Source organism: Carcharhinus amblyrhynchos, chromosome 7, assembly GCF_965287045.1.
Source record: "Carcharhinus amblyrhynchos chromosome 7, sCarAmb.v2.hapA, whole genome shotgun sequence".
Lineage (NCBI taxonomy): Eukaryota > Metazoa > Chordata > Chondrichthyes > Carcharhiniformes > Carcharhinidae > Carcharhinus > Carcharhinus amblyrhynchos.
The window spans coordinates 13,661,487-13,671,466 of NC_137330.1; the positions used below are offsets into that span (position 1 = coordinate 13,661,487).

A 9,980-nucleotide genomic window follows, 5' to 3' on the forward strand; every position below is an offset into this window, starting at 1 on the left:
AGTCCCAATCCCCTGCTCTTTCCCTGTAGCCCTGCAGGATTATTGCCTTCAAGGGGTCTATCCAATTCTCTTTCAAATGAATTGATTGTCTTCACTTACGTCACCTTCATGGGCACCAAATTTCAGATCGTTATCAGTGATTAAAAAAAAAATTCCTCCTTTACACCCATGTGCATCCCTCGCCAAAAACCTTAAGGCACAGTGGTTAGCACTGCTGCCTCAGAGCGCCAGGTACCCGGGTTTGATTCCCGGCTTAGGTCACTGTTTGTACAGAGTCTGTACGTTCTCCCCGTGTCTGCATGGGTTTTCTGCAGTTGCTCCGGTTTCCTCCCACAGTCCAAAAGATGTGCTGGTTAGGTACATTGGTCATGCTGTGAAGCTACCGTGTGTTTCCAGGAGAAAGTGGGGAGGCACAGCAAGTGAATGGTGAGGAGAGTGGAATTCCTTAAAGACTTGCAGGGTGGGATCTTATGGCCACACTCTCCCCAAGACCAGAAAATCCCACCCAAGATTAACACACCTTTGTGCGGTCCTGTCCCACCTGCTACGATTCCTGTGGCGAGCAGGATGGGAAAATTCTGCCCACAGCGTTCGACTACCTGGGATTGGATTAACAAGGAGGATAATTCAGCGCCCATCGTCAATGTAATTGCTGACATTCCAGTACCAACCTTGGTAACCTTTCCAAGAGAAACCTAGAAATGAAATTACGAAGCATCTAGATAGAGGCATCATTTCTCTGAGCAGAGAGTGAGGTCAATAACTAGGGGGCATAGAATCATAGAATCCTTACAGTGCAGAAGTAGGCCATTCGGCCCACTGAGTCTGTAATCCCAGCCATTTATGCTGCTAATCCCCCTGACTCTAGGGTCAATTTAGCATGGCCAATCCATCTAACTCGCACATCTTTGGAGTGTGGGAAGAAACCGGAGCACTCATAGGAAACCCACACAGACGGGGGGCGGGGGGCGGGGGGCGGGGGCGGGGCGGGGGGAGTGCAAACTCCATGTAGACAGCGACCCGAGGCCAGAATTGGACATGGGTCCCTGGCGCTGTGGGGCAGCAGTGCTAACCACTGTGCTATCGTGCCATCCAAATTTAACACAGCTTGCGGAAAGATTTGAGGGGAGTTGAGAATTGTTTTCACCTCCTGAGCGGTGGGGGTCTGGGACGCACTATCGGAAAGGGTGGCAGAGACAGAAACCCCCATTACATTTAAAAATAATACGTGGCTGAGGTGCCACAACTTACAGGACTATTGACCGAGAGCCAGAAAATGGGATTAGCTCTCTTTCAGTCTTGGACACGTAGATGGGCTGAATTTTGTGTTATAAATTTTCTATGTTACAGTCATTTCTGCAGTCTGCAAGAATATATATTGCAATAATAAGTGGGAAATATATAAAACAAACTAAAATAATATTACTGTTAATTGTAATTCTTTTTGTTTAATGAACGCTGATATGTTTTAAGTTTAATTATTAGTTAGACTTGCATTAAAATTGCAATGAAGTTACTGTGAAAATCCCCTAGTCGCCACACTCCAGCGCCTGTTCGAGTGCACTGTGAGAGAATTTAGCATGGCCAATGCACCCAAAACAGCACATCTTTCGGACTGTGGGGGGAAACCGGAGAACCTGAAAGAAACCCACACAGACATGGGGAGAACGTGCAGACTTTGCACAGACAGTGACCCAAGACAGGAATCGAATCCAGGTTCCTGGCACTGCGAGGCAGCAGTGCTAACCATTGTGCTGTCATGACTCCTACTTAAACAGCCATAGACCAAAGGGACAAATATAAACAGGGACCAGATGTCTCAGAGTGACAGAAGAAGTGAATGTGTTCCTTGGAGTTTGCAAATGTTATTTTACAGAGGACTCCTCTGTTTAGTAACATCAAGCTTGTCAGTTTGCAATTGATAAAAATGGCACACCAAAATTAAATTAATAAGGGATTCAGATGAACCATGCATTGACTCACTGCCATGGATCACCAGAATAAAACACAGATCACTCTCAGGAATGATCAGGCTTTTCTCTTCCATCCGTTTGTTTTCTCAGGCAGTCTTTTTAGGATTAGCACCATATAATCCAAGGGCTCTGTTATCACACTGCAAAGCAACTGGTGAATGTTGCCTGGACTGCAGAATCGTGTTACATTACTGATGTGCCAACAATGGTTGGGATGATCCAGCCTGCGGTGGGCGGAACGGGAAAATTGCCCCCTGTATCTCTCACCTTATCTCTGGAATTCAGCTCTTTTATCAATGCACCAAGACTATAATGGAGCCTGGAGTTGAATGACCATTGCAGGACCCAAACTGAGCATTGGAGAGCAGCTTATTTGTCACTAGACAATACCATCAGCAATAGTTTTCATGATTTTATTGATGTTTGAGAGTAGATTGCTGGGGTGGTAATTGCCAGATTAGATTTGGCCTGATTCTTGTGGACTGTCATACCTAGGCAATTTTTTACATTGGTGGCTAGGTGCTGTGGAAGCCAAATCACAGAATGTAATTCAGGAAAGATGGATTTTTGTTTAGATTTTAATGGCATCAAGGAGTATGGGGAGAAATTGGGAATATGGCATTGAGATGGAGGATCAGACATGATCATGTTGAATGGTGGAACAGGCTTGAAGGGCCAAATGGCCTACTCCTGCTCCAAAATTCGATGTTTCTTTACATGGAATTCATTGGACAGCCCTTTTAGAGGACACTAGGATGGGCTGAATGGCCTCCTCAGATTCCATTGCTATCAGCATGATTGCTGTTGACTGTGAGAATGCTTATTGTTTTATATATATATGTACATCAGCACAAAATACACACCGGATCTCCATGTTCTCCCTTATCTCCTTTATCTCCAGCTTCACCCTTTTAACAAAAAAAAAGGAAAATTAATTAACATCATTAGCACAGGACAGGGCAGGGCAGCCCCGGACCGAAAGAGAACATGTCCTTCTTAATGGGCCATCTCTCTGTTCACAAGCCAGGTTTACAAAGAAAGGACAAAACTATCATTATCACACCCTCATTCTGCATGCGCACTTGAAATGCTCCCATTCAAATCACGGTCCTATTCTTAAGCATGTTATTTAAATCATCTCACTGTAAAATGATACTATCGTTAAAAAAGAGGCTATAATTATAGGGCTTAAAATAGACACCAAATGCACAAAAATACTCCACGCTGTTAATTGTTGATATAAAGGGTCCGTCTTAGCACCTCATTATTTCAGAATAAAGATGGACAAACATGTCTTACTGGTGATGGTAATTAGATCCACCAACTGCTTGATGTCCGATCTACTACAGGCAGAGTCAATTATCTTAAAGTGATGGCTCCCGGGTGACGGTCGTTAGTTTTACTATTAAACTGCATGAGCAGCAGGAAGGGAAGGACAGAAGACCTAACACGGCCGCAAGTGGTTCCATTTTAGCGTGGGTTTTATTCTATTTTGTATGTTTATTGAAGGCATGGCAGCATAGCTCCAGAATCAGGTGCTGCCCTGGGCATCCACCTGCATGTTAGTAACTTTATCCACCTTCAAATCTGCCTCAGCCCATCTACTGCTCAAACAGCAGGTTATTGGTAAATATGCCCTTCTTTATAGCATCTGTTACTGTTTATTAGGCCCTGTTTGGACAGCAAAGCAGGCCCTTACCCTGGGCAGGTCAGAGCATGACAGAAATTCTCAAGTTGGAGTCTGATGGCGTGACTCAGACGGCATCTGAATAGCGAGCAGCCAGATTTGGTGCCACACAAAGGCTGGATTGCTCCTCTGGGAAGCCCAGCACCCTGATTTTCCTTTTCTTTGCACAATCATTTAGCCTCCACCATCCCCATCCCTCACCCATACCACTTACCCGCATGGCACGGACCCTGCTGTGTGCTCCCAGATGCCGCCTCCTGGCATACCAATGGTCTGACCTCATTGACTACCAGGTTTCAGCTGGGAAACATACCCAGTGTGATGTGTTCTGTGAGTTCAAATAGATTGGACCTCATTTTTAAAAATTCTTTCATGGGATGTGGGTATCACTGGCTGGTCCAACATTTATTGTCCATTCCTAATTGCCCTTGAAAGGGGTGGTTAAGAGTCAACCACATTCTTGTGAACTTGAAGTCACATGTAGGCCAGACTGGGTAAGGATGACAGATTTCTTTCCCTAAAGGACATCAGTGAACCAGATGGGTTTTTTTTTGACAATCTACAATGGTTTCACGATCACCACTAGACTTTTAGTTCCAGATTTTTTATTCAATTCAAATTTCACCATCTGCCATGGTGGGATTCAAATCTGAGCATTACCCTGGTCTCTGGAACGCAAGTTCAGTGACAATACCACAATGCTATTGCTTGCCGTGAGCTTAATGCCTGCCCCAAGGGCCCCAGGTTAAAGTTGGTGTTTAAGTGGATGTTTGGGCCGTTGACATGCTCCAAGTGTTACACAGCGGGGAAGATGCACTGATTACAAAACTAAATGGTTAAAGGAAGGGGTCACCTGTACCATCGATGTACACAACTTCTGCACTCATTTATATTTCCATATGGTGAAACTCCTCACTCTCATTATCTATTGGATTAAAATACAAATATCTCACAGCGCCAGGAACCCGGGTTCAGTTCCAGCTTGGGTCACTGTCTGTGTGGAGTTTGTACATTATCCCCGTGTCTGCGTGGGTTTCCTCCGGGCGCTCCGGTTTCCTCGCACATTCCAAAGATGTGCGGATTAGGTTGATTGACCATGCTAAACTGACCCTAGTGTCAGGGGCATGAGCAGGGTAAATATAGAATCATAGAAACCCTACAGTGCGAAAAGAGGTCATTTGGTCCATCGAGTCTGCACTGACCACAATCCCACCTGGGCCCTACCCCCATATCCCTACACATTTACGTGCTAATCCCTCTGACCTAGGCACCTCAGGACACTAAGGGGCAATTTTAGCATGGCCAATCAATCTAACCCACACAGCTTTGGATTGTGGGAGGAAACTGGAGCACCCGGAGGAAACCCACGCAGACATGAGGAAAATGTGCAAACTCCACATAGATAGTGACCCAACCCGGGAATCGAACCCAGGTCCCTGGAGCTGTGAAGCAGAAGTGCTAACCACTGTGCTACCGTGCCGCCACTGGCACATGTGGGGTTATGGGAATAGGACTTCGGTGGGATTGTGGTCAGTGCAGACTTGATGGGCCAAATGGCCTCCTTCTGCACTGTGGGGATTCTATGATTCTTGGTGGATCTTATCATCTCGTCGACTCTTCTCAACTCTGTCCTGCACCCCTTTATCCCTGTCACCTAGGGTCCTCAATAAACAGGCAAACAGCGGCAATGAGGAGCTAGAAGGATGAAAGAGAAACTTACAGGTATTCCAATCTGCTGCAGTGAGTACTCAGACGCCATTCCCTGCAAGTAACAGAAAAAAAAAAGAGGTTCAGGTAATTTTGTCTCTCTGTGTCATTCTGATGTATGTACACACACACACACACACACACACACACACACACACACACACACACACACACACACACACAAAATGAAAGCTTACTGGTGTGTGAAAATTAAGTTTGTGAAGGGGTAAAGACAGAAAATGCTGGATAATCTCAGCAGGCCTGGCAACATCGGTGGAGAAAGAGACAAGAGTTAATGTTTCGAATCCATATTACTCTTCTTCAGAATCTGCTCTGAGTTTGCCAGCATTTCTTTTTTAAAGTCAGAGAGCAGTACAGGACGGATACAGGCTCTTCAACCCAACAGCTCCATGCTGACCATGGTGCCTTCCCTGCTAGTCCTAAATGCCCACGTTTGGCCCCTATCCCTCTAATCCCTTCCCGAACTATGTACTTATCCAAACGATTTTTAAATCTTGCTCTTGATAAATTGCTATTCAAAAAGTACAGGGCGGCACAGAGGTTAGCACTGCTGACTCACAGCGCCAGGGATCCAGGTTCGATTGTCCATGGGGAGTTTGCACGTTCTCCCCACGTCTGCGTGGGTTTCCTCCGGGCGCTCCGGTTTCCCCCCACAATTCAAAGACGTGCGGGTTAGGTTGAGTGGCCATGCTAAATTGCCCCTTTGTGTCAGGGGGACGAGCTAGGGCAAAAGCATGGGGTTATGAGGGTGGGGCCTGGGTGGGATTGTCGTAGGTGCAGGCTTGATGAACCGAATGGCCTCCTCCTGCACTGTTTGGATTCTATGAAACTGCCTCAAGCTCTTTCTCTGGCAGCCCATTCCCTATATATGGGAACCATCTGCCTGAAGAAGTTGCTCCTCAGCTCCTTTTTAAATCTTTCCCCTCTCACCTTAAACCCATGATCTCTAACTTTCAATTCCCCTTCCCTGGGGAGAAAAGACAAAGGGCGGAATTTTTCCGTCCTGCCTGCCACCAGAATTGTACCGGGCGGAACACGGATTGTACAAAGGTCTGTTGACTTCAGGTGGGATTTTCCGGTCTTGGGGTGAACGCATCCGGAAAATCCCACCCTATGCGCATTCATTCTATCCATTTTAATTTCAGATTTTCAGCCTCGACAGAACCTTATTTTCATGAAGGATTTTGCCAGCATAAACGGATACATTTCCAGTCTTGGTACACTTCCTAATGCTGGCTATTAAACCACCATTGTCACGTTATGCTTTTAAGCGGACCTATTTGCTATTGTGTGACATGTGTTATCACTTGTTATATTTGTGTACGCGTGCATGGTTGGTGCAGTAGACGGTGAAAAAGGCAAATGGTGAGTTGGCCTTCATAGTGAGAGGATTCCAGTGCAGAAGTCTTGATGCAATTATGCAGGGCCTTGGTGAGACCACACCTGGAACATTGTATGCAGCTTTGGTCTCCTTACCTGAGGAAAGATATTCTTGCGAATGCACAGAGGGTTTGTCAGACTCATTCCCGGAGTGGTGGGACTGACATATGAGGAGAGATTGAGTCGGTTAGGATTATATTGGATGGGAGTTTAGAAGCATGGAGAGGGGGCAGGCAAGAGCTGTTGGTTGGGGGGGGGCGGGTGGGGGGGGGGGGGCGGGTGGGGGGGGGGGAGCAAATCTCATAGAAACCTATAAAATTCTAACAGGACTAGACAGGATAGATGCAGGAAGGAGGGGGGTGTCCAGATCCAGGGTCACAGTCTGAAGATATGGGATAGACTGTTTAGAATTGAGATGAGGAGAAATTATTTCACCCAGAGCGTGGTGAGCCTGTGGAATTCACTGCCACAGAAATCAATTGAGGTCAAAACATTGCATGTTTTCAAGAAGGCGTTAGATACAGCTCTTGGGATTAAAGGGATCAATGGATAAGGGGGGAACGTGGGAACAGTAACTGAGTTGGATGGTGAGTGGCAGAGCAGGCTTAAGGGCTGAATAGCCTACTCCTGCTCCTATTTTCTACATTTCTATGTGTATTGAATGGGGTACAACTTCTGTGTAGCAATAAACTGTACGGACAATTTTTTTAAAAAAAGTGTAAATGTAGTTTTGGGATTAATTGTTGGTGATCAAAATTAGTGCGTTAATTACATATTTTCAATTCCAATGACAAACTGGGGCATTTTAATGAAACATTGCATCAAGACACAGAGGTGGGACCTGTCCTCTTGATCACTTCTTTAAAGAACCAGATGTAAAGGAAAGGCTTCACAACAGAATTCTGCAGATTGAATTCAGGATGAATTAATCCTTTACTTGAACTTTTTTTGCAAAGGTAGTGATATTGGCTACGAGAGGCGATCAATACAATCAAAGACCCTGCAACATCGATCTCTTGATGTTGGATGAGTCAGCTTCTTAGCATTCAACGTCTTGATGTTCCTTTGAAAATGGAGGTCGTCAATGAGAAAAAGAAACTCATCTAAAATTCAATTAAATCTCAGAGTGCAGACTACTTCTCTGAAGTTAAGAATAAGGTTGGCAGTTATGTGCGGAAGTAGTATTTATTGCTCCTAGAGTCACATGTGGCTCACATTGGTGTCAGAATCCTTGCCTCAAATGATATCATCGCACAAGTTGGATGGTTGACCGGAATTCCACCTGGGCTGCACAGAGTGGGGAAAGAAAGCTTCCCTCCTGCAAGAGTATACTCACATGCACACACAAGAGGTCAAGACAAGATCCCACTATGATTAATCTGTCTAGAATGTCCATCATGTTTGTGCCAGCTATTTGAGTGGACTCTCTGGGCAGCACAGTGACACACTAGTTTGCACTGCTATTTCACAGCGCCAGGGACCCGGGTTCAGTTCTGGCCTTGGGTGTCTGCTTATGCGGAGTTTGCACAGCCTTCCCGTGTCTGTGTGGGTTTCCTCCCCCACTCCAAAGATGTGCAGGCTGGATGGATTGGCCTTGCTAAATTGCCCCTTAGTGTCTAAAGATATGCAAGATAGATGGATTAGCCATGGTAACTGCAAGGGGCTACAGGGGCATGACCTGAGTGGGATGCTCTGTCGGAGAGTCAATACAGATTCGATGGGCCAGATGGTCTCCTTCTGCATTATAGAGATTCTATGATTAGTCCCACTCCCCCATTTTCTTTCACTCTCCTTGCAAATTGTAGTCCTGTTAGTGAATGGTGAGCATGGACTACACTTGACTCCCTCCCCAATCATAAGAACATAAGAAATAGGAGCAGGAGTAGGCCATCTAGCCCTTCGAGCCTGCCCCGCCATTCAATAAGATCATGGCTGATCTGTCGTGGCTCAGTTCCACTTTCTCCCCATAACCCTTAATTCCCCTGTCTATCAGAAATCTATCTACCCGTGACTGAAATATATTTAGCGAGGTAGCCTCCACCACTTCAATGGGCAGAGAATTCCAGAGATTCACCACCCTTTGAGGGAAGAAATTCCTCCTCAGCTCCGTTCTAAACTGCCCCCGCCCCCTTATCTTAAGGATGTGCCCTCAAGTTCTGCTGAACTCTCTAAGCAGGAAGAATCTCTCTACCTCTACCCTATCTAGCCCCTTCATTATCTTGTAAGTCTCAAAAAGATACACCTATGCACAGCACACATGCACATAAACACATGTGCGTGTACACACACACACAAACCCATTGAGCTGTGAAGCAACCACGCCAACAGGGAGCCTGCCATGTTTCTTTCTTGCAGCTCCCTTCCGCAGACAAAGAAGCAGGGAGTTTTTTTTAAAGTTTTTAAAAAAATGTATTTATTAGTGTCACAATTAGGTTACATTAACATTGCAATGAAGTTACTGTGAAAATCCCCTAGCCGCCACACTGCGACACCTGTTCGAGTACACCGAGAGAGAATTTAGCATGACCAATCCACATAACCAACATGTCTTTTGGACTGTAGGAGGAAACCAGAGCACTAGAGGAAACCCATGCAGACAGGTGGAAAGTGTGTGGACTCTGCACAGATAGTGACCCAAGCCAGGAATCGAACCCTGGCGCTGAGAGGCAGCAGTGCGAGCCACTGTGCTTCCCTCTTACTGTCGCATGCAAATGGTTGGATAATACTTCTTGGTAGGAAATGTACCTTCATATTATTGATATGAAAGTTGGCCATGTCTTTCTGTCCTGTAGACCCTGGTGCTCTCGGCAGCTTAAAACTATTTTTACATCGCGAGCAGCAAGAGAGTACACTAACGATTCTTTTCATTTATAATACAAACAGTTTGAAAAGATAACTCACGATTCCTGGTGGGCCTGGGGGTCCTGTCAATCCAGTGTCACCCTGAAACAGAAAAGTGACTTGTGAAAAACGCTACTCTTTCACATTCAATGCGAGACTGGTGGGCCAGGGGAAGAATGATGGACAACAGCTCAGTATGCTCAACATGACAGCTGTTATCTTGTTTTATATCAACTGTGCAGCTGCTTCTGTCTGGAGACTCTGTGTTTTGCTCAAAGGCAATCTACAATGAAAGCAGAGCTGAAATGAGAGGCAGCTATTCAATCCTTTGAGCTTGACCCTTCCAACAAGGCAAGGTAAAGCGTGCACCG

The 9,980-nt window shown here is 45.7% G+C and overlaps 1 long non-coding RNA gene across 1 annotated transcript; it reads right to left on the bottom strand.

The window, feature by feature from the left end:
• Positions 1-2,836: 2,836 nt before the first annotated feature.
• LOC145345422 (uncharacterized) lies at positions 2,837-9,713 on the bottom strand. Its single transcript, XR_013887061.1, has 3 exons — positions 9,670-9,713; positions 5,381-5,422; positions 2,837-2,881 (listed from the first exon to the last, which is right to left on the bottom strand). It is a non-coding gene; the product is annotated as an uncharacterized LOC145345422 (long non-coding RNA).
• Between the last annotated feature and the right edge of the window lie 267 nt (positions 9,714-9,980).